General features: G+C 43.3%; 1 protein-coding gene across 1 annotated transcript in view; it reads left to right on the top strand.

Moving 5' to 3' along the window:
* The window catches only part of LOC126484937 (trypsin alpha-3-like), a 50,648-nt gene that overhangs the window by 247 nt on the left and 24,933 nt on the right, over positions 1-25,468 (top strand). The window lies entirely within an intron of this gene.

Here is a 25,468-nt window from a genome sequence, read left to right on the forward strand (position 1 = left end):
TCAGCGTCAGAAGTTACCGGTAGTGAAATTTAGTTAGTAGCACGTGAGCTATTACCTCCGCCGCTCTGTTGTTTGGCCAAAGAGAGACCAGGATTCCAAAAAGAATTTAAGCAAAAACCTCCATCTCAGTTTACAAGACTCTTCTTCTTCTCACGGTATTACAATCCTGTGTGGTATTTATTTGTTCAACTTATTAATTGAAAAAACCATTGAAAAAATCAAAATAATAACCAAAGGAATTAAAATTAACGGGGAACGAATACACTGTATCTGTTTTGCAGATGATATAGTAGTACATGCTGATTCAGTAAAGGAAATGGAGTTTATGTTGCTAAAATTTTCCAAAATCCTAAGAGAATTTAATCTAAAAATAAATAAGAATAAAACAAAAACTATAGTAGTAGGGACGACAAAAGAAAATGGTAAAGTTAATATTAAACTTGAAGATGATGTTCTAGAGCAGGTTGAGAACTTCTGTTATTTGGGGAGCACAATCACTGACGACAATAAATGTATCACAGATATAAAGAGAAGAATTTCCTTTGCAAAGCAAACTTCCCAAAATAAAAGGAATTTACTAACAGACAATCATATAAGCTTAGAAAGTAGGAAAAAGTTTGCCAAAACTTTCGTCTGGAGTGTCTTAACATACAGATGTGAAGCGTGAACTCTGGGAAAGGCAGAGAAAAAGAGACTGGAAACAATGGAAATGTGGACATGGAGAAGAATGACGAAAACCTGGGTAGATAGAAAAAGTAATGAACAGGTCTTAAGAGAAGTCAATGAGAACAGAACGCTGGTAAATTATATAGGAAGAAGAAAATCAAAAATGATAGGGCACATAATGAGACACAACCAGTTCCTAAAGAATGAATTTGAAGGAAAAGTTTCAGGGAAAAAACCAAGAGGCAGGCCAAGAGCAATGTATTTTAATAACATCAAAGAAGATATGGGGATAAAATCGTATGAAGAATTGAAGAGGATGACAATGGAGAGAGGGATGTGGCTAAATCGACAAGGCATAGACTTTAGTTTATGATGATGATGATGATGGTGTGGTTTTTAGCCTCATCAAGAAGTTTCCTTCATTATGCACTCTCCAGCCCGGTTCTCCGGCCATCCTCGGATTCTTCTTCCACATCATCTATCCACCGTTTTCGTGGCCTTCCTCTCTGTCTTCTTCCGGCTGGCCTCCATTCAAAAATCTTTTTAGTTGTTCTTCCAGTATCCATCCTGAGGACATGTCCAAGCCAGGCTATTCTTATACTTTTTTATAATTCTTACGATGTCAGCTCCTTGTATGAGGCGGTGCAGCTCAGTATTCGTCCTAGATCTCTAGAAACCATTATTATCCTGAACTCCCACGTAGATTTTGTGCCGCACTCTACGTTCAAATATCCTGAACTGCTGCTCTTCAACATTTGCTAGCGTCCATCTTTCGCGCCTGTGGGTTACAACTGACCTGATCATGACCTTATATTGTTGTCCCTACAGCTGCCTATTTAATAACCTAGAGACCAACACTTTCCTAAACGTGTGGAAGTAACTATTACGGGTTACGATGTGCAGTTTTATTTCAGTTGACATGGAATCAGTGCTGTTAATATTAGAGCGATAATAGGCCAAGTTCTGCACGTGTTCAAAATAGAAACCGTCTGCTCATTATCCAAGATATTATTTTCCTTCCCGGTGAAATTCATGCACTTAGTCCTTCTTTCATTTACAGAGAGGCCCTAGGTTCTGTGTCTTCTTTCTTGTCCTTTCTAGTGATACCCTTCTTCTACTAATAATTGCTACATCACCAGCGTATGCGCATATGTGAGTCGACTTTGTGCCTATGCAACCAGATATCTGAAGCTTCCACATGGCTGCTTCAAGAGTCATTGAACAGCATTGTAGAGAGTGCATCCCATTGTGTGACTTGTTTACTAATGCTAAACCAATTGCTCAGTTCTCCATTCACTCGCACTGTGTCCTTGGAACCAGCCAATGTTGCTTGAATAAGTGAGACATACTTCGGTGGTATACCAAGCAGCAGCAAACCATTTAGCATTTATGCTCTATCGAGACTATCAAAGGCCTGCTTGAGTGTATGTAGAGGTTATCAAGGTCAATACTATACTCATATGCCTTTTCATGTTTTTGCCTCAACACAAATATCTGGTCTGTTGTTAACCTATTAGGCCGAAATCCACACTCATACTCCCCCAGAATCTCTTCTGCATGTGGAGATAACCTGTTGTAGAAGATACTAGAGAAGATCTTAAAGGTTACATTGGGCAGGGTAATTCCTCTATAATTTGAACACCAGGTCTTGTCTCCTTTCTTGTGTATTACCTGAATTACACCTAAGGTCAAATCTTCTGGGATTCTTTTTCTGATTCCATAACAACTTAATAAGTTTGTCCCTCCTGTATGTCCGGGGGTTAGAATAAAAATTGTTCAAATGGCTCTGAGCACTATGGGACTCAACTGCTGAGTTCATTAGTCCCCTAGAACTTAGAACTAGTTAAACCTAACTAACCTAAGGACATCACAAACATCCATGCCCGAGGCAGGATTCGAACCTGCGACTGTAGCGGTCTTGCGGTTCCAGACTGCAGCGCCTTTAACCGCACGGCCACTTCAGCCGGCGGGGTTGAATAGGCCTGAGATATTCCTGCCTGTCATAAGAGGCGAGTAAAAGGAGTCTCTCACGTTTCGGCTTTTACATGATGGTCCCCTGTAACGTTCGACCTCCATCCTTCTAAATTTTCCCAAAGAGCGAGCCAATTGGGGATGGGCGCCTTACATTGTCCATCATGCGCTGAGACCTCTCGCATCCTTCGTCGACGTGGATCTGCACTTCCGCTCATTCTCCAGCTGTTGGACGAGGTCACCCTCCTGGGTGCGGTTTCCTCCATCCACTGTGCAGTATCGCTTTATACGCTGATGACGATAATGGACTTCTTAGCTCGTTTGCACCTGACATCTAGCATGGTAGCTAGTCTGTTGTGGTGGGGCCGTCATGTACCCTGTTCGTTGTAACCCCTCACAGCACAGGGATCTCTCTGCTGATACCTGCGCCGTTAACTCCCCACATATGCCAATGAGTAGATGCCTGTCACCCTGGGGCATTGGGACTCCCAGCAAAGGCCATCCTGCCAGGTGGACTTTGCTGCAGCAGGGTGGCACCTGTGGGGAGGGCCCTGGTCGGAGTGGGTGGCATCAGGGCGGATGACACGCCATGAAGCGTAGTACAACATCTCTTGCTGGCGGTCAACCACCAGCAGTCTCTAAGCGGTCTAGGTCTAACTTCAGTACTATGACCCCAAATCTTTCTCCTCCCTGGCCACACCATGGGAGGAACGCCAGGCTAAGGATGGCAGCGAGGCTTATTCGCCCTGGTACCTCCTATGTACGAGAGTTAATGGGGAATCTTTTCTGTCAGTGAAGCCTCAGTTTTTTTGTGGAGCACTTAGAGGACACATTTGGGGAGGTGGAGGGCTTGTCCAATATGCAGTCAGGGTCAGTCTTGATAAAAACAGCATCATCTGGTCTGTCACAGGCATCACTCACTTGTGACAAGCTAGGGGATGTTTCTGTCACCAGGTCTTAAATATGGTCCAGGGTATTATTTTCCACAGGGACCATCTTTTACAGTCCGATGACGAGCCGAGCGCCAACTTAAAGCGACGAGGTGTCCATTTAGTCGGGCGCGTCCACCAGGGTCCGAGGGATAATCAGGTTGCCACCAGTGCCTTCATCTTGGCTTTCGAGGGTCACACATTACCCGAGAAGATCAAGGTGATGGTCTACTGCTGTGATGTCAAGCCACATATCCCTCCCCCGATGTGGTGCTTTAAGTGCTGGAAGTTCAGGCATATGTCTTCCCATAGTACTTCCAGCTTCACATGTTGAGATTGTGTACATCCATCACATCCCAATACTCCGTGTGTCCCACCTTCCATCTGTGTCAACTGTGGAGAGCCCCATTCCCCTTGCTCTCTGGACTGTAGGATTCTACAGAAGGAGAGGAAAATAATGAAATACAAGACCCTGGACCGACTGACCTACACTGACCCTAAGAGGAAATTTGATAGGCTCCATCCCATGTGCATGACAACAATTTACTCCACCGCTATAACTACTGTTCCAGCCCCATCCATTGGACCAATTCTGGTCATCTCTCAGAGCCATAAGACTTCACAACCCCCTTGACGGTGGGTGGAGGGGGGGCACTTCCCCCCTGAAGTTCCCACACCACCTACTTTGGAAGCAGCACCCCCCCACTCCCCCAACTATGGGGGATATCATTCCCCACATCTCAGCTGGAGAAGCATAAATCTTCTTTGGCTTCTCTCGCTAGGAAGTGGTCCCTAAGGTCACTCCCTTCCCAGGTTTCTACTAGTAGCAAGATGACACCCACCAGTGGTTAAACCCAAAAGCAGCTGGTTGTAGGGCTTCATGCTCATCCTCAGCCCCAGAGAATGAATCAGTGAAGCCCTCCAAGACAGAGAAACCCAAGGAGCAGCGAGAGAAATCCAAAAAGAAGACCCCAAGACAAAGGGAATTGCAGTGGCATCCACACTACCATTAACTACAAGCTATGCATCTGAGGATGAGGTGGCGATTCTGGCGTCTGCTGTGGACCTAGATCTCGCCAGACCCTCAGACATAATGGATATAGACTGCTCAGGCAATAAGTCGGTGGCAGCAGGTGACCCTGAGGCATAAACTGCCTCATTGAATGTTCCTTGCCTTCCCAACCTCACGATCACGTCATCCTCCAGTGAAATTGCGGCGATTTTTTCCACATCATGGATGAGCTAAGCAACTGTTAAGCTTTACACCTCCTTTCTGCATTGCCCTCCAGGAAACCTGGTTCTTGGCAATGCGGACCCTGCCCTCTGTGGCTATAAGGTATATCACAGGTACCGTAGTGACCATAAGAGGGTGTTAGGTTAAGTTTGTGCCTGTGTCCTGAACTCGGTATGTAGTGAACATCTGCCCCTTCAAACTTTCTTGAAGATGTGGCTGTCAGGATACGGACGATGCAGGAAATAACTGTCTGCTATGTATATCTCCTCCAGATACTGCAGTACCCCTGAAAGTACTGGCTGCACTGATTGATCCACTCCCTAAACCTTTGCTACTTTTGGGAGATTTTAACACCCATAACCCCTGGCAGAGATGTCGAAATTTTACTGTCACAACTCGACACCCCCCCCCCCCCCCCCCATGAACCATGAACCTTGCCGTTGGTGGGGAGGCTTGCGTGCCTCAGCGATACAGATAGCCGTACCGAAGGTGCAACCACAATGGAGGGGTATCTGTTGAGAGACCAGATAAACTTGTGGTTCCTGAAGAGGGGCAGCAGCCTTTTCATTAGTTGCAAGGGCAACAGTCTGGATGATTGACTGATCTGACCTTGTAACAATAATCAAAACGGCCTTGCTGTGCTGGTACTGCGAACGGCTGAAAGCAAGGGGAAACTACGGCCATAATTTTTCCCGAGGGCATGCAGCTTTACTGTACGATTAAATGATGATGGCGTCCTCTTGGGTAAAATATTCCGGAGGTAAAATAGTACCCCATTCGGATCTCCGGGCGGGGACTACTCAAGAAGATGTCGTTATCAGGAGAAAGAAAACTGGCGTTCTACGGATCGGAGCGTGGAATGTCAGATCACTTAATCGGGCAGGTAGGTTAGAAAATTTAAAAAGGGAAATGGATAGGTTAAAGTTAGATATAGTGGGAATTAGTGAAGTTCGGTGGCAGGAGGAACAAGACTTCTGGTCGGGTGACTACAGGGTTATAAACACAAAATCAAATAGGGGTGATGCAGGAGTAGGTTTAATAATGAATAGGAAAATAGGAATGCGGGTAAGCTACTACAAACAGCATAGTGAACGCATTATTGTGGCCAAGATAGATACGAAGCCCACACCTACTACAGTAGTACACGTTTATATGCCAACTAGCTCTGCAGATGACGAAGAAATTGAAGAAATGTATGATAAAATAAAAGAAATTATTCAGATAGTGAAGGGTGACGAAAATTTAATAGTCATGGGTGACTGGAATTCGGTAGTAGGAAAAGGGAGAGAAGGAAACGTAGTAGGTGAATATGGATTGGGGCTAAGAAATAAAAGAGGAAGCAGCCTGGTAGAATTTTGCACAGAGCACAACTTAATCATAGCTAACACTTGGTTTAAGAATCATGAAAGAATGTTGTATACATGGAAGAACCCTGGAGATATTAAAAGGTACCAGATAGATTATATAATGGTAAGACAGAGATTTAGGAACCAGGTTTTAAATTGTAAGACATTTCCAGGGGCAGATGTGGACTCTGACCACAATCTATTGGTTATGACCTGTAGATTAAAACTGGAGAAACTGCAAAAAGGTGGGAACTTAAGGAGATGGGACCTGGATAAACTTAAAGAACCAGAGGTTGTACAGAGTTTCAGGGAGAGCATAAGGGAACAATTGACAGGAATGGGGGAAAGAAATACAGTAGAAGAAGAATGGGTAGCTTTGAGGGATGAAGTAGTGAAGGCAGCAGAGGATCAAGTAGGTAAAAAGACGAGGGCTAGTAGAAATCCTTGGGTAACAGAAGAAATATTGAATTTCAAAAAAATGGTTCAAATGGCTCTGAGCTCTATGGGACTCAACTGCTGTGGTTATAAGTCCCCTAGAACTTAGAACTACTTAAACCTAACTAACCTAAGGACAGCACACAACACCCAGCCATCACGAGGCAGAGAAAATCCCTGACCCCGCCGGGAATCGAACCCGGGAACCCGGGCGTGGGAAGCGAGAACGCTACCGCACGACCACGAGATGCGGGCTATTGAATTTCATTGATGAAAGGAGAAAATATAAAAATGCAGTAAATGAAGCAGGCAAAAAGGAATACAAACGTGTCAAAAATGAGATCGACAGGAAGTGCAAAATGGCTAAGGAGGGATGGCTAGAGGACAAATGTAAAGGTGTAGAGGCTTATCTCACTAGGGGTAAGGTAGATACTGCCTACAGGAAAATTAAAGAGACCTTTGGAGATAAGAGAACCACTTGTATGAACATCAAGAGCTCAGATGGCAACCCAGTTCTAAGCAAAGAAGGGAAAGCAGAAAGGTGGAAGGAGTATATAGAGGGTCTATACAACGGCGATGTACTTGAGGACAATATTATGGAAATGGAAGAGGATGTAGATGAAAATGAAATGGGAGATACGATACTGCGTGAAGAGTTTGACAAAGCACTGAGAGACCTGAGTCGGATCAAGGCCCCCTGAGTAGACAACATTCCATTGGAACTACTGACGGCCTTGGGAGAGCCAGTCCTGACAAAACTCTACCACATGGTGAGCAAGATGTATGAATCAGGCGAAATACCCTCAGACTTCAAGAAGAATATAATATTTCCAATCCCAAAGAAAGCGGGTGTTGACAAATGTGAAAATTACCGAACAATCAGTTTAATAAGCCACAGCTGCAAAATACTAACACGAATTCTTTGCAGACGAATGGAAAAACTGGTAGAAGCCGACCTCGGGGAAGATCAGTTTGGATTCCGTAGAAATGTTGGAACACGTGAGGCAATACTGACCTTACGACTTATCTTAGAAGAAAGATTAAGGAAAGGCAAACCTACGTTTCTAGCATTTGTAGACTTAGAGAAAGCTTTTGACAATGTTGACTGGAATACTCTCTTTCAAATTCTAAAGGTGGCAGGGGTAAAATACAGGGAGCGAAAGGCTATTTACAATTTGTACAGAAACCAGATGGCAGTTATAAGAGTCGAGGGACATGAAAGGGAAGCAGTTGTTGGGAAGGGAGTAAGACAGGGTTGTAGCCTATCCCCGATGTTATTCAATCTGTATATTGAGCAAGCAGTAAAGGAAACAAAAGAAAAATTCGGAGTAGGTATTAAAATCCATGGAGAAGAAATAAAAACATTGAGGTTCGCCGATGACATTGTAATTCTGTCAGAGACAGCAAAGGACTTGGAAGAGCAGTTGAATGGAATGGACAGCGTCTTGAAAGGAGGATATAAGATGAACATCAACAAAAGCAAAACGAGGATAATGGAATGTAGTCGAATTAAGTCGGGTGATGCTGAGGGAATTAGATTAGGAAATGAGACACTTAAAGTAGTAAAGGAGTTTTGCTATTTGGGGAGCAAAATAACTGATGATGGTCGAAGTAGAGAGGATATAAAATGTAGACTGGCAATGGCAAGGAAAGCGTTTCTGAAGAAGAGAAATTTGTTAACATCGAGTATAAATTTAAGTGTCAGGAAGTCGTTTCTGAAAGTATTTGTATGGAGTGTAGCCATGTATGGAAGTGAAACATGGACGATAAATAGTCTGGGCAAGAAGAGAATAGAAGCTTTCGAAATGTGGTGCTACAGAAGAATGCTGAAGGTTAGATGGGTAGATCACATAACTAATGAGGAAGTATTGAATAGGATTGGGGAGAAGAGAAGTTTGTGGCACAGCTTGACCAGAAGAAGGGATCGGTTGGTAGGACATGTTTTGAGGCATCAAGGGATCACCAATTTAGTACTGGAGGGCAGCGTGGTGGGTAAAAATCGTAGAGGGAGACCAAGAGATGAATACACTAAGCAGATTCAGAAGGATGTAGGTTGCAGTAGGTACTGGGAGATGAAGAAGCTTGCACAGGATAGAGTAGCATGGAGAGCTGCATCAAACCAGTCTCAGGACTGAAGACCACAACAACAACAACAACAACAACTCGACCTCAGCCTCTTAAATACAGGTGCCCCCCCCCCTCATACACACACACTTCAGTGTGGCACATGGAACATATTTGGCGATTGATTTTTCGATTTGCAGTCCTGGCCTTCTCCCACCTACCCACTGGAGAGCACATGATGACCTGTGTGGTAGTGCCCACTTCCTCATCTTCCTGTCACTCACCCTGGCGTCATGCCCACAGATGCCTACCCAGATGGGCTTTCAACAAGGCTGACTGGGAAGCCTTCACCTCTGCTGTCACTGTTGGACATCCCTCATATTATGCCATCGATGTTGTGGTTGAGCAGGTCACTATAACGATAATTCCACCAGCTGCGACATAGTCGCGTATACGAACAGTGATCAAATACTGTCAAATGTTTCTTATTTCAGTCTTTGATCACAATTTCAATTCTTTTGACGATGACCGGTTTCAGTCCGTAATGACCATCTTCAGATCTTTTCTATACCATATCCTAAAGTGATAAGGCCACAACGGCATCGTCAAAACATATAAATATAATCAGCACAGAATCTTCACATAGATCTAAAATTAGGTGTAGAATGGGCCACATCGTCCACACGGTCATTATTGCAAGTGGCTACGCTGATATTGTGACCAAAGACTGGAATAAAAAACATTTGACAACGATAATTTCTGCTGCGGAAAACGCAATCCCTCGTTCTTTAGGGTGCCCCCGGCGAAAGTCAGTACCTTGGTGATCGCCGGAAGTCGCTGAGGCAATAAAAGATCGTCGGCGAGCTCTACAGCGACAAAGTGGCACCCTTCCCTTGAGCACCTAATAGCCTTTATACGGCTCCGTTCCCACGTTTGCCGGCTTATTAAAAGACAGAAACAGGAGAGTTTGGAGAAGTATATCTCTACCATTGGGTGCCATACGCCACCTTCCCAAGTTGGGATGAAGATCAGACGTGTTTGTGGGTACCAGACCCCAACAGGTGTCCCTGGCGTTACCATCGATATCGATGGCGTGTTTGTTGTCTACCTACGCCAACGCGACTGCCGAGCTCTTTCCTGAGCACTATGCACGAGCTTCTGCGTCAGAATTACCCCTCCCCCCCCCCCCCCCCGCTCCACTGCCCTTCGTACTCTCAAACGGCGGATGAAAGAGCAAGTCCTTTCGTACACTACTACACGCCACAATGAACCCTATAACTCCCCATTTACAGAGTGGGAGCACCGCAGTGCCCTTGAACATTGCCCTGACACAGCTCCTGGACCAGATCGGATACACAGATGCTTAAACATCTCTCGTCTGACTATAAGCGACATCTCCTCTTCATCTTCAACCTTATCTGGTGCTATGGTGTCTTTCTGTCGCAATGGAGGGAGATCACCATCATATCTGTGCTCAAACCCGGAAAAACCCCTCTTGATGTGGATAGCTATCGGCCCATCACCCTCACCAACGTTCTTTCTAAGCTACTAGAACGTATAGTGTCTGTGGTTGGGTTGGGTCCTGGAGTCACGTGGCCTACTGGCTGCATGCCAGGGCGGCTTCCGCCAGGGTCGCTCCACCACTGATGATCTTGTGTCTCTCGAGTCTGCCATCCGAACAGCCTTTTCCAGACGCCAGCACCTTGTTGCCGTCTTTTTTTACTTACTAAAAGCTCTGTATTGAGTGTATCTCTATTTTTAGTGGCTATTAACAGCCAAGCAGCAGCTTTAGGGCCGTCCGTCTCACCTTATCACAGAGGAATTCTGCATTTTGTACGTTCCACTTGAGTGTTGCTGAGCGGCCCCTACAGGAAGCGTTCGATCTAATTCTTAGAGCATGTCCTTTGTCCCTTTGTGTTCTCCGCCCTAGTGCTTTTAGGCTGGATGTTTTAATGTGTCGCAGAGCGTCTGGCTTATCCTTTTTATTCTCGTGGTCGGCCATCCACGGCCATTTGCTCTCTTGTTTTTATCCCTTCTACCTGTTTCTTGCCTCTCTCTGTGGTTTTCTTGTCCACTTTTGTCTATTTTAGTTTTTGGTGCCCTTCCGTCGTTCTTGTGGTTTTCCTTTCTGCCAGCATTGTTTTGTGTGTCCCGTTTGTTTTACTCCCCACCCCCCACCCCCCCCCCCCCCCCCCCCCCGCCCTTGTGGAATTATTTTAATCGGAACGATGACCTAGCAGTTCGGTACCTCTCCCTCCCCTCTTTTAAACCAACCAACTAATAAGTTTGTAGATCAGCTTATGAAGATTAGTTACAATATAAATACATTCAGTGGTCTCGAATGCCTTAAAATGGCCTTACAAAATAAGAAGTGATAATATTCTGTTTTACACGCTTTTACTAATCTTTACTGAAACACTGATTTTCATGTTATAATATTGTAGAGTAAGTAAATACCGATACATAAACGGAAAAATGTGTATGGGGCAGAATTTCGCCTGAGTACTAGAAAATTTTATAAACATCCAAGACCATGTCAAATATGGCTATGATAGAGGTGGTGTCCCTTATTTCTGTCAGAGGAAGAAATTCCCACAGGTCTTGATTTACTACAGTAGACAACCGGAAACTTTCTTCCATGAAGGCATTGACCGTCTTGTCTCACAGTGGGATAGATGTAGTAACAGTTATGGTGATCAATTTGGAAATAAACAGACAATATTTTGCAGTTATTTCATCTGTTCCCGATGCTTTGTAACTTTTAGACAATGAACTATCTTCCGGACTTCCTCTAATGTTGGTTCCTCTATTTCTGGATCTGCGGTATAATAGAGTGGCTGCTCATTCCTGATAAGATTGCCCTCCAGAATTCGCTTGAAGTATTCTCTCCATCTGTCCAGAACACCTTGTCTATCTGTCAGCAGATTTCCCTCTTTGTCCTTACAAGCAGTTGTTTTCGGTCTATATTCTTCAGTTCCTTCTTTAATTTTCTTGTAGAATTTTCTGCTTTCATTTCTTTGGTAGTGCTATTCAATCTCCTCCATCTTTCTCTTCTTGGCTTCCCTTTTTTTCCTCCTACATATTGCTATCTCTAGTCTCTTTTCATTACATAATACCTGATTTGATCTAATATTCCGCGGCAAGCATTTCAGCCTTCCTTCCTTCCTTTTTCTGTTCCACTGCCTGTCTATATTCTTCAGCATACCAGTCTTATTCCTAAGTCTCCTTGTTTCCCCCCGTATTTCATGTGCTGTTGTCCTAATGGCATCTTTAATAGAGTTCCATTCTTTGTCTATATCATGTCCACCATCTTTTGTTTGTAACTCCTTTCTCAATCTGTTCTGACGCTCCTGAACAGCAGACCTATCTTTCAGTTGTTCTATATTTCATTTCTTTACTGTCGTACTACTTCCTTTGGCACCCATGGCAAGTTTCTGTCCCATTTTGGCTCCTTCTAGATAATAATCAGACTCAGCTACTCGGAAAGTGCACACATTTTCCATATCGGATGTTCACCTCTTTGATATCAATATACGGCCTATTTGGTATTATCCATGTCCCTTTGTATATATGTTTTTCCTTGGAAAACAGGTACTTACTGCCTTCAATTTGATTGCAGAAGCAAACTGGGCAACCCTCATACCATTACTATTAGTTTCATCGTGCATATTTTCCTTGCCAAACGCACTTCTGAACGCCTCTTCCTTTCCCAGTTTTGCATTATAGTCGCCAAGAACTATTTTGGAACCGTATCTGGGTATTCTGTCACAAACCTCCGGTAGTTGATCCTAGAAGATGTCCACAATATATTCATCTAATTCTTCCGTTGGTGCACATACATTCACTAAGTTCACATTGTGAAATTTGCCTTTCATACGCAGAGTACAAATTCTTTCATTATGTGGGGTGAAAGCAATAACATATCTACGCATATCCTTGGAGACTATAAACCCAACTTCATACTCGTCTTTCGTCTTTTCCTGAATAGTACAGGGATGTTTCAATCATATGTTCACCTGAAAATGTGTGTTTTAGTGTCACTAAACCCGTTGTGATCCAGTAATAAAGGGCTAAATGCAACTGAAGTGGTTATTACTATCCAAGATGAATACTCATAGCTGTGGTTGCCCCACCTACAAGGTTGTCTGCAGGTCCGATCAATGTATGGCGTGCCACAATGCAATCGATACCGTGGATGCACACCTTATGCAAATCAAGAACATCCTTTACAGACTAAAACAACCCTAATCTTAGATTGTGTCGAGAAACATACGTCACACCATGATACCATGTTTCCGCAGAATACGGACAGTGCTGTTGGAGAATCAAAAAGGTCGTAGACTCGGGTGCCATCTCCTTACTTTCACCACTCACTCGCTTTGTGGTCGGTCGATAGCACAACAAAAATTGTGACAGACGTTCCGCATCTGAGATGACGGAGGTCGTATGAAGTACGCCTCCATGCTGAGCTGGTTGGAGACAACTATCAGCCTAAAGATACAAATCAAAGTGAGTCGGCTTACCGTAAAAGTTAGGTCCCAAAGCACTGTCTATCTTCCTCATGATTAACCCAATAAGGAAGGGAGGCGAACCACACTTTCCCACCTTCATAGAGAAGCGAAAATTAGAATGGAAAAAATTCAGATGTTCTGAAAAACAGTGTTCTCTCGTTGCATCTGTGACTCTCAAATGGCGACGTCTTCACCTGTTGAAATATCGGCAATGTCGAGGACGTCTCCAAGCTGTATTCCCGTAGGATGTTCGCTCTGGAAAGTTCTTGGTAAAGATACGGTTTCGGGTCTCAGCCAATTCTGTTACGTTGGTTGATAAGTTCGTAGCGTTTTTGTATTGCATGTTGATATTCCGGTTACTGTGGGTTCATTTATCAATTGTCATTTTTATTTGTAGTTCACTGTTTGAGTTTACATATTGTCATTTGGAGTTAGTAAGAGGAGTTGTGAACGCTAGGAAATGGAATGCCAAGTGGAGAAATCGGAACATTTCTGGCATATTCTTCTGCCTGAGTTCAGTAGAGGGGTGACAGCAGCGTAGATAGCCAGAAACATCAGCGCTGTGTAAGGGGATAGTGCTGTTGGACAGAACACGGCAAGGAAAGATTTTCTCGTTTTAAAGTGGATCGCTTTGACATTATTGGCTCTCCACGTTCAGGAAGGCAATCGGGGTTTGCTGAATATCGTTTAAACGCATTAATCCATAATGATCGACATCACTGTACTCTAGAACTGTGATCATTCCGCCTTAGTGCGACATTTCCATGCAACGGGGAAAGTTAAAAAATCAGGTACATGGGTACAGCATACTCTAAGCCAAAATCACAAAAGTTCTTGGTAAGTCAAGATAGAAACTATCAGTTTCTATCAGTATCAGTATCAGTACCAGTGGAATAAAAATTACGAACTGTACTGCATCAAACAAGACTTACCGTATTAGTTTATTATCCACACATCGTCCATGTTTTGTATCACCTGCTGATTTAAACTGTAATTGATTTTCATGTACAACTCGTCTCCCTCTTTCACGCTTCGCTTTTCGGCGGGCTTGCACGACTATCTCTCGCGCTATCCCGCTAGGTTTTTGGTTACCACGGTCCATGCAGATTTCCTCATAACTGTTTGCATGGGGCTCTATTTAGTTCAGTGTTCCTTATGGTCGTGCACGCTTCGCAACCAGCCGATAATATAGTATTTCTTTATTGGTGCTTATATACATTGTCCCCCTTTCGCAGCTTTGTAGGGCTTATTTTCTTCTCTCCACACCAAATATTCGTTTTATTTTGTTTTAGGGAGACCGCCTTTTTATCAGTTTGCCACTCGCTTCTAACTGGTTTTAGTTTATCAGAGACATGAAGGACGGGAGAGACTTCAGAAAAACGTAAAATAATGTTGTAGACACAATTTGTGTTAGTACCTGAGACACAGAACCATTCTGATTCATGTAATAATATTTACTAAGCCAGTGTAGAAAGAAATATTGTAAAATACTTCTTTTCTAACCCCTGTTTACAACATCTGGGAAGAGCCTAAACTGGCGTGAAACGGGTGGTGGTTTTAGTAAAAGAAATTATCCATAGCCAGAGCGGAATTTTTTGCCTTCTTATAAAAATGTGGACATTTGCCTGCGATTGCCCGCAATTCAAAATAATGTTCAGTACAAAAGCGCGAAGATTTTGGAAAGACGCTTCTCTGTGTGTACTAATGGACGTGTGGATCGCCGTCATTTTCGGTGGCGACTACGACGACATTAACATCCTGGCAGACAAGCTAATCAACGCGCACAATAGTCTGCAGCCCACACAGGGCCGGATCCCGGCTGGCACATGGCCCGCGAGCAACGATTTCCAGGAAACTGAGTTAGTTACGTCTACAGAATCGGAGAAGACAACCATCTGCAACTCTGTTTGCTCTTCATCAATTGGCTCGTGAACAACACTGATCGTTCCTATTCTTTATCGTTACTGATGACGAGGAATGGTGTATTAACATAAATAAAAGAAAGAAATGGTAAAGCCCAAACAAAGCAGCAATTCCCCGTACAAACATCTGCGCACATCCACAAAAGACAACGTTATGCATCTGGTGGAACAGCGACGGTGTGGTATACTACGGATTGCTTCCACTAGTTGTAACCACCACTGCTCATATTTATTGTCAACAACTGAGATTTCTTCCTCACACAATCCAGGATCAACGACCAGGAAGACTGCGTGGAGAGACGCTACTCCTCGATAACGCCTGCCGAATTCTGCTAGATTGACAAGAAAAATTATAGGCGAGATGAGTTGGCTGACATTCCGCACCCATCTTATTTATCATACTTAGCTTGCGCCTTGAAATTTTTGTCTTTTCCGATGTCTGCCGAACAGCCTACAACGAACTTTCTTTCCGGATGAAAATGCGCTCCCAACATGGCTCGACGAGTTCTTCCCCTCAAAACCACGTGATTTCTACGATCTCAGAATCGAAACGCTACACCAGCGTTGCCAGACTGTTGTAAACAGTGAAGGAGAGTATGTTATACATGACTAAAGTCTCTGTTAGTGTATCTCATGTGTTTATTAAACTTATGGAAAAACGCTATGAACTTAGGCACCAAACCAATGTTTTCGCACATAATAAGCACACCCCACAAAAAACTAATCACCCCTAGGAGAAATAACGCTAATACAGAGTAACACCTCACCTAGCATTGGTAAGTTTCTTCAGGTATGCTACACTGTGTGATCAAAAGTATCCGGACCCTGACTGAAAATGACTAAAAAGTTCGAAGCGTCCTCCATCGGTAATGCTGAAATTCAATATGGTGTTGACCCACTCTTAGCCTTGATGACCGCTTCCACTCTCGCAGGCATACGTTCAATGAGGTGCTGGAAGGTTTCTTGGGAAATGGCAGCCCATTCTTCACAGTCGGTGAGGCCTGACACAAATTCGGCGTTCCAAAACATCCCAAGAGTGTTCCATAGGATTCAGATCAGGCCTCTGTGCAGGCCAGTCCATTACAGGGATATTATTGTCGTGTAAACACTCCGCCACAGGCCGTGCATTATGAACAGGTGCTCGATCGTGTTGAAAGAGGAAATCGAAATCCCCGAATTGCTCTTCAACAGTGGGAAGCAAAAAAGTGATTAAAACATCAATGTAATCCTGTGCTGTGATAGTGCCACGCAAAACAACAGGGGAGGAGGGGAGTGAAGCCCACTTCATGAAAAACACGACCACATCATAACACCACCGCCTCCGAATTTTACTGTTGGCACTACACACGCAGGCAGATCACGTTCACCGGGCATTCGCCATGCTCACACCCTGCCGTCGGATCGCCACATTGTGTACCGTGATTCATCACTCCACACAACGTTTTTCCACTATTCAATAGTCCAATGCTTACGCTTCTTACATCAAGTGAGGCGTCGTGTGGCATCTGGCGGCGTGATGTGTGGCTTATGAGCAGCCGCTTGACCATGAAATTCTAATTTCTCACCTCCCGCCTAACTGTCATACTACTTGCAGTGGATCCTGATGCACTTTGGAATTCCTGCATGATAGATGTCTGCCTATTACACATTACGACCCTCTTCAACTGTCGGCGGGCTCTGTCAGTCAGCAGATGAGGTTGTCCTGTACACTTTTGTGCTGTACGTGTCCCTTCACGTTTCCACTTCACTATCACATCGGAAACAGTGGACCTAGGGATGTTTAGGAGTGTGGAAATCTCGCTTACAGACGTATGACACAAGTGGCACCCAATCACCTGACCACGTTCGAAGTCCATGAGTTCCGCGGAGTTCCCCATTCTGCTCTCTCACGATGTCTAATGACTACTGAGGTCGCTGATATGTAGTACCTAGCAGTAGGTGGCAACACAATGCCCCTAAATGAAAAACGTAAATTTTTGAGGGCGTCCGGATACTTTTGATCACGTAGTGTATATGCAGCTTAAGCAACTCATTGACGATTAGATCCCGTAGAGCTAACAAATAGTGGGGAAGTTTTCCCTGCAGTTCCCAAAAGTTATTTAGAGGACAAGTTGAGATGTTATAGATACGGTTTTTGAGTGTTCGTCAACTTATGCAGCAACTTATGCAAGTTAACAGGGTTGTTATTATCTTAGAAGACCCGAGTGTCCACAGTATACACTTCATGAAGATTTGAAAGTAAAGGTGATATTTGGTCCCAAGCGATGTTGAAATGAACATTCGCATTCATGTTTAATGTAAAATGAATGAATGGGACCAAGTCATCAAAAACACCCCGAAAACCTCACAGTATCATCAGAAGCCTTAACTACACCTGCCAGTCACTGTAGTTTAAACAGCTGGTTCAGTCACAACTCATTCGGCTGTTGCTGTAGCTGACGGATTGCATCATGGGAAAAGGGGGAAATTGTGAAACATCGATTCATACAACACAGCTAAAGTCAGATACTGCGCAGTTTCTGTGTTCTTTTGTCCAGTGAAAACGTACAGCTTTCTGATAAAAAATAATCTAAATCTGTCATCATATCAAACGTAAAAGCTGATGAAATGAGCTCAGAATGAAGCTTGGCAATCGTGCTTTTTATGGCCTGCGTCCTGTAAGAGAAAGGTGTACTGAAAACTTCGGGTCTGCAATAAAATGGTGAAGTGGATGGGGAGGGGGCAGTTGGGACTGTGTCAAAAGAACTTTGTCTGAGATAAACATCTCTTAGATGTAGAAAAATACACCCAAACAGAACTCTAAAGAATTTTAGCTTGCACGCCGGCCGGTGTGGCCGAGCGGTTCTAGGCGCTACAGACTGGAAACGCGCGACCGCTACGGTCGCAAGTTCGAATCCTGCCTCGGGAATGGATGTGTGTGATGTCCTTAGGTTAATTAGGTTTAAGGAGTTCTAAGTTCTAGGGGACTGATGACCTCAGCAGTTAAGTCCCATAGTGCTCAGAGCCATTTGAACAATTTTTTTAGCTTGCACAGTGCTGACAGGCTGTCCCAAGGGAATTAAGTTTAAAAAAAGACGTGAACAGCAAAAATACCATTGATTGGTGGCTGCAGTGTTACGTCCGTATGACTTAGAGTTTGAGTTGATTTTTTCGAGAACAGAGCTGTTTAGATTTAACATTTTGCAGGTGTCCGGTGGGAAATTTTTAACAGCAATATAATTATACAATTGGCGAGGAAAGCGCAACTATTTAAGGATTGCTTGACTAAATTATCTTGGAGCAAATTTCATAAGGCCTTCCTCTAAATTCTAAAAAGCACTTCGCTCCTGGCTGTTGGTGACTTAAATTCGACGCTTTACTTGGGGGTCAATTATAGCAAAGATCAAAGGCATCTCTCCTCGGTAACGAAGACTAATGGAGTCCAATGTTCGATTTCACAACAGCACACACCTAAGTACGCATTTGATGGTAGCCAGCAATACCAACAGCGGTTCTGATTACATTACTTCTGTGAGTATGGTCAGAGCAACTTGCAGCACTAGCATGTTAGGACAACTGGAACATCATGTTTGACAGTACAGACGCAATTGCATCGATAACGTCAGCTTCTCTTTCTAGCCATACATCAATGTTAGTCATGCGTACGCAAGTTGCAGTAAATTCATTAGGAAAGGGAGATGATCTTTAGCATATCCCTTCTCTTTACCAAATAACCTTGTCAACATTTACTTACATTATCTCAGTTTCACTTTTGTCAGGGTTTAATTATGCATCAAGTAATTTCATGTTATGTCTTTTTTATTTTTTGCGCATATAAACTTTTGGAACGAATTCAGAGTCACACAAATTATGATTTTGGCTACAGTGGTTAGTGAACGCTCTATCATGATCGATGTGTTTGAAAAAAAAAAAAAAGGAATTGTGAATACCCCAACATATGTTTTTAAGGCCGAAAAATTGTAAAACGTTGATGGTATGCATTGTACACATTTAACCCAGCACTGACTTTTAGGAGAGAATCTGTGTCACAGTTAATTTTAACACAGGTTGTTCCCCAAATGAAGTTTCATAGTATTAACATGAAAGACACCAAATACAGCACATTAGTTTTGTAAACACATAAATGGGAATGCAATGAGGATTCTGGAACGCTTCCCAATCTTCTAACACCTGAGAGGACTAATGATGTTATAACACCCATCCTCCTTATCAGCGACATCATTATTCTTATGATGTCAGCAAGCCACTCTCCTTCCCTCTCCTCTCCACCTATCGCCAGCCAATCACAGTGCAGAATTTAAAATGACGCAGCCAATCTAAATACAATAAGGGTTAGTTCTCTAACCAAATTTTGTTAATAGGAAATTAAAAACGCCTCCTCTGTCTCCAACCAATAACAGCCCACTATTAAAAAGAAACAGCCTATCATAATCCAAGATGGCAGGATTTAGTTGTACTTTATATCCCATGATTCTTTCCCCTCCTCTCCAGTCATTCACAGTGAGGTAGCCTATAAAAAATGGTTCAAACGGCTCTGAGCACTATGGGACTCAACTGCTGTGGTCATAAGTCCCCTAGAACTTAGAACTACTTAAACCTAACTAACCTAAGGACATCACACACATCCATGCCCGAGGCAGGATTCGAACCTGCGACCGTAGCGGTCGTGCGGTTCCAGACTGTAGCGCCTTTAACCGCTCGGCCACTCCGGCCGGCAAGTAGCCTATAAAATTACGCATAAAATGTCACGTTGCATTATTTATGTAGAATAGTGTATGCACACATATCTCTGGTGTAATATTAAAATTATGTGTAAAAATAGTGTCAAGTTGCGTTATTTCCCCGAAAATCAAAGATATTTGCGCAAACATTGTGACAATGAAAGTCAAATACATACTAGTTCACATCTCTGCATTTAATTAAAGTAATATTAAAAACACGAGTAAAATAATGTCATGGTCCAGGATGTACACATATACCTCTATATTTCATGTGTCCTTACACGTATGTGAACTCTCTCATTGAAAGCAATCATTTCTTCTCTATCTTTCTCTCTCAAAAGTTCTGTATCTCCCTCACCTTCTCTCTCTCTCTCTCTCTCTCTCTCTCTCTCTCTTTCATACACTCACACACACACACACACACACACACACACACACACACACATCTCTTTCATATGTCAAATACTGCTCTCCTTACACTTGTGATCTCTCTCTTTCCTTCCAGACCTGCCTATTCATTACAATATATTTCTGAAGGAGTAAAAAGAAACATAAATAAGAATACAGAAAAAATAATTCTATTATAAAAATATTTCACAGGGAACCGGGAATTTATGGTGCCACATGCAATGGAGATATATGATATCAATACACATTCTGCTTCGTCCTCAACACTTTTTAGAGCGTCATCTATTGCAAACAGAAGTTTTTTACAATTTGAATAAGTATTTGGGACAACTCCACTACACAACCTGGTTTTGCCTTAATAAAATCTAAACGCCATTGAATGACAATTTCATGAGCATACTGTTTACAATATTACTAAGGTATCCTTAATGCAACGGAAACAGTTCAGTGGAATAAATACGATCATACTCACCAGACACATCAGAAACAACAGTGTTCAGAATCTGTAAAGCGCTATCTCTGAAGGAAATTTATTATTCTCTCATTCACTTCTGAAGAAGAATTATTAACGAGAGTCAATATGTGAGACTAAGCACTCTGGCGAATCAAACAAGTAGCAACCAGTCTTCTTTTAGATATCTAATATTAATATCTCTGATGGATCCAGTGCGCCACACTTCTGAATAAAACATAACTTGTTTCATAAAATTTACATATTAATATTTTCGAAATAGACTGTGCCCTTGTTATTCACTCTTCTGTAATATATCATGCACAAATTATCGCTATTGAGAAAGTAAAGTTCGTCACTGCCGATGCTCACGAATCTTGACAGCAGATATATGAGTATCTTGCACTTCTTCAGATGAACCAGCGTGCAACTCCGAATTTGGTGTTGATGCGTCTCGCGCTCAGTATCGAATGGTGCCATCCCTCCTGTAACATCGATAATAGTACAGTGCGTACTATGCTTCCCGGGGTCTTCAAGTTCTGTAACATGGAATCTCTGCTTTCATGTATTACAAGAACTAATTGGTAACCAAAATATACAAGATGCATCACAATTAATGACGTAAACGTGTACAGTTGAAAGTGCACGATGCTAGAAGCAAAAAAAGTCTTAATAGATATGAACTCCAAATCACGTAATTTAAGTGCTCTGAGCACTTCATCTTCGATACTGTGAAACAAGTCTCGTCTACTGCAGGCTCTCTACTTTCCATATTTTGAGAGATATGGAGCCAAAAAAGGGAAAAAATTCTAGTAAAAATGTGCTCTAAAATGCACACCTTAAGAGTTATGGCCACTTGTTCATCTTCGCTACTGTGTAAAACATCTATTCTCCTAATCAAGTGCTCAGAGCTCTTGCGGTATGCACTTTAGAGGCCATGTTTACTGGATATTATTTTCTAGTTTTGGTCCATACCGCTTCCTTCCAAAATGTGGAAAACTAAAGCTTGCAGTGTAAGAGGTTAGTTTCACGGTATTGAAGATGAAGAAGTGCCCATAGCTATTAAGGTATTAATTTTAGAGCGTATGTTTAAAACTTTTTTATTTCTAGTACCGTGTACTCACAACTGTATGTGTTTGCACCATTAATAATACAATACATCCTATATACAGATTCTCTTAGTACTAGTAGTGCATGTCTTTGCAAAGACGACGGCTGTAATGATTAAGGTGGTAGTGGCATACTGTGACGAGTCTTACAGTTTTTATAGCACGCCACCGTGCTGACTCATAAAACAAAAATGCGATTACTAAGAAAATATGCGATAAATAAGCAATAGTCAGCAAGTATCCTACCTTGTTGTTTGAGGGTTTTGTTTATTTATTTAGCGTATGGCTCATAACATCACAGTAAAAATTACAGAAACGACACGATTTAAAAAAAATCACATATGTATAAACAGAGCAATAAATAACAGTTTGTATATAAGGACACCGCCAATTGTAAATTTACACTCACAGAAGAGCAATCACAAGCAGACGTCCAGCTTAGATAATAAATAGTCGATTGCCTCTTGGGTCGCCATTAGGAAATCCTGTGGATCACCCTCGTATGCCCTTAGTGGGCATTCCTGCACGATGTGTTTGACCGTCTGTCTCTCAGCGCCACAGTCGCAAGCGGCCGAAGGAAGTTTACCCCATCTGTGTAAGAAGTCGGCGCATCTCCCACAGTTGGTTCTTATGCGATTAAGAGTTGACCAAACTTTGCGAGGGCAATCAAATCCTTTTGGTTTACTAAAGATGCATTGCATACTGTGGCAGTTTACTGCTGTTCTGCTCTCCTGTTCCTAGCCGGCCGGTGTGACCGTGCGTTTCTAGGCGCTTCAGTCTGGAACCGCGTGACCGCTACGGTCGCAGGTTCGAATCCTGCCTCGGGCATGGATGTGTGTGATGTCCTTAGGTTAGTTAGGTTTAAGTAGTCCTAAGTTCTAGGGGACTGATGACCACAGATGTTAAGTCCCATAGTGCTCAGAGCCATTTGAACCATTTTCTCCCATTCCTCTTTCCATCGGTCATTTATTTTAAAGTTGGTTTGGTGCAGAGCCTGTGCGATCTTTAGTGGAGGATGCCTAGACCGGAGTCGGTTTCCTTGGTTGTCGTGAGTATCTTCATGGATTTGTAATTGAGGGTTGGTCATGATTTTTTGAAATTCTCTAACCAGAGCGTGTTCATGGCGCAGGTTAGGAGGGGCTATGTTACTGAGAACGGGCAGCCACACTGTAGGAGTTGGCCTCATTGTGCCTGATATAATACGCATTTTTGCATTAAGTTGGCTATCTACCATGTGTGTGTGTTTGCTGTTGAGCCACACTGGGGCACAGTATTCTGCCACTGGATACACCAAGCCAAGTGCGGATGTTCTTAAGGTAGATGCTGTGGAGCCCCAAGTGGTGCCATAGAGCTTCTGCAATATGTTGTTCCGTGTATTAAGTTTCGCTGCAGTTTTCGTCAGGTGTTCTTTGAATGTTAGTGTCCTATCTAGGGTAACCCCAAGGTACTTTTGGTGTTTGTTGTGATTTAGTAATTTCCCGTCTAGATAGACTTGTAGTTCTCTGTTGGCCATTTTGTTGTTCAAATGGAAGGCAGATACTTCCGTCTTTGTAGCACTAAGTTGTAGCCTCCATTTTCTAAAGTACTCGCTGAGAATCCCTAGGTCACTCGTAAGGATATCTTCGGCAGTTTCTATATTTCTGTGGACTTTTGCTAGAGCCCAGTCGTCAGCATAACCAAATTTGCGCGATCTGGTTGCAGGCATGTCAGCGATGTAAAGGCTGAAAAGAAGGGGCGCAAGGACAGAGCCTTCCGAGGGTTTTTCCCCCGAAACATAATTTTAAAAAAAGTGCTGCGACAGACAGACTTTCAATTTGTCGAGGGTGTGCATGTTGAATCTCTTGCAATAGTGCGGGGAACAGGTAAGCAGACGTTGCACCTCTGCCCCGAAATTTTTACATTCAAATTTTTCCCACTCTTCACAACGCATGTAATAATGCAGTACTCATTTATAAAGTCACAACACTATGCTCTCAGGCACTCGCGCCTGCAACGATAAGATAATACGTCCGCGTGGACACTATCTCTCAAGATTTTCTGGGCACAATTTGCTTGTTCTCTGTATACAACCGGTATAATACTGGCTTTATTAATCGGTCGATATTTCTCAGTTCTTCTGTGAAAGCGAAAGCGGTGTCTCACCATCTGTTCTCACAAATCCAAGGCGTGCTGTTCGATATGAAAAATTTTACGCTATGATCACATTAACTGTTTCAGAATCCGCAAAATTGTCCTTTTGTGGACATCTTACAACTTCCCGTTTGTTTACTTTAATTTCTGCAGTCATTGTAAGTTTTACACAATTCTCGACGCTCCTCTTTAGCACATATTATTATATTATCATGTGAGTTGTTATTGTCTATCACATTAGACCGGTTTGTGTAACAGTAACTTTGTAAAATTAGACTGTGGATGGAAAGGCTCTGATTGAGCAGGAAATTCTGGGGAGAATCCCTTCCAGACTTCTTTCAGAATATGGACTCAGAGTAAACGTCGCCCTCTGCAATTCTTTCAGGATATGTTTCGCCTCTCCAGATTTATTTCATAATGCAGACCCTGAGTGAACGTGACCCTCTACAATTTTTTTGTGGATACACTGATCAGCCAAAACATTATAACCTGTGCCCGCCGCAGCGCTGGATGCCGCCCGATGGCTTTGTGGGCACGTGACGTGGTAACAAAAGTATGTAAGCGGAGCAGACACCGGCGGGGCGATGATATGTGCTGCAGATGGGGAAATCCGTTGAGATAAGCTGCTTAGACAAAGGGCAGAATAAATATTATTATGCAGAGCCAGTGAACGGGTGTCTCGAAAACGGCGAAGCTGGTCGAATTTTCTCGTGCTACTGTCGGAAAGAAGTGGAAGGACGGTGAAACTAACACTAGGCTCTAAATGGTTGAACGTCCATGACTCTTCACAGAATCTGGTGTTCGGAGACTTGTCCGCTCTGTAAAGTAGGGTAGGTGGTGACCTGTGACATCTCTGCCGAAAAAGCTAAATGGCGCTAAATGGTTGGAAGCGCACAACTCTTCGCAGAACGTAGGGTTCAGAGGCCTGTCTGATCTGTAAAGTAGGATAGATGGTGATCTGTGGCATTTCTACCGAAAGAGCAAAATGCTTGTGCACGCACAAGTGTTGCGGAATCCACCGTTCTTCGTACTTTGTTGAACATGGAGCTCCGCAGCAGACCACCCCCTACGTGCTCAAATGTTGACACAACGACATTGTCAGTTACGATAGTAGTTGGCTCGGGACCATCGGAATTCGACCGTCGATCAATGGAAACGTGTCGGCTCTTCGACTGAATCACATTTTTGCTGTACCTGGTCAATGGTCGTCTTCACAGACGCCGTCATCAAGGTGAATGGCGGCTCGATACGTGCAGCGCGCCACGGAACCAGGCTTACGGGAGCAGTATTAGTCTAATCCATGGGAGACGTCGTCCTGCGTTTGCATGGTACCTCTGGTAATTATCGAAGACATGCTGACAGCTGCGAACCGCTTGCATTCATTCGTGCTTGATGTCTTCCCCGATGGCGAGGTCACCTTTAGCAGTATAGTTGTCCCATCTCGAAGCCAGAACCGTGCTGCAGTGGTTTAATGAGCATTATAGTGAACTCGCGTTGATGTCACGGCCATCAAACTCGCCTGATGTAAATCCTATGGAAGACAGCTATCTGGCGCCATCAGCGCGTACGCA

This window comes from Schistocerca serialis, chromosome 6 (assembly GCF_023864345.2).
Source record: "Schistocerca serialis cubense isolate TAMUIC-IGC-003099 chromosome 6, iqSchSeri2.2, whole genome shotgun sequence".
NCBI classification, from domain to species: Eukaryota; Metazoa; Arthropoda; class Insecta; order Orthoptera; family Acrididae; genus Schistocerca; species Schistocerca serialis.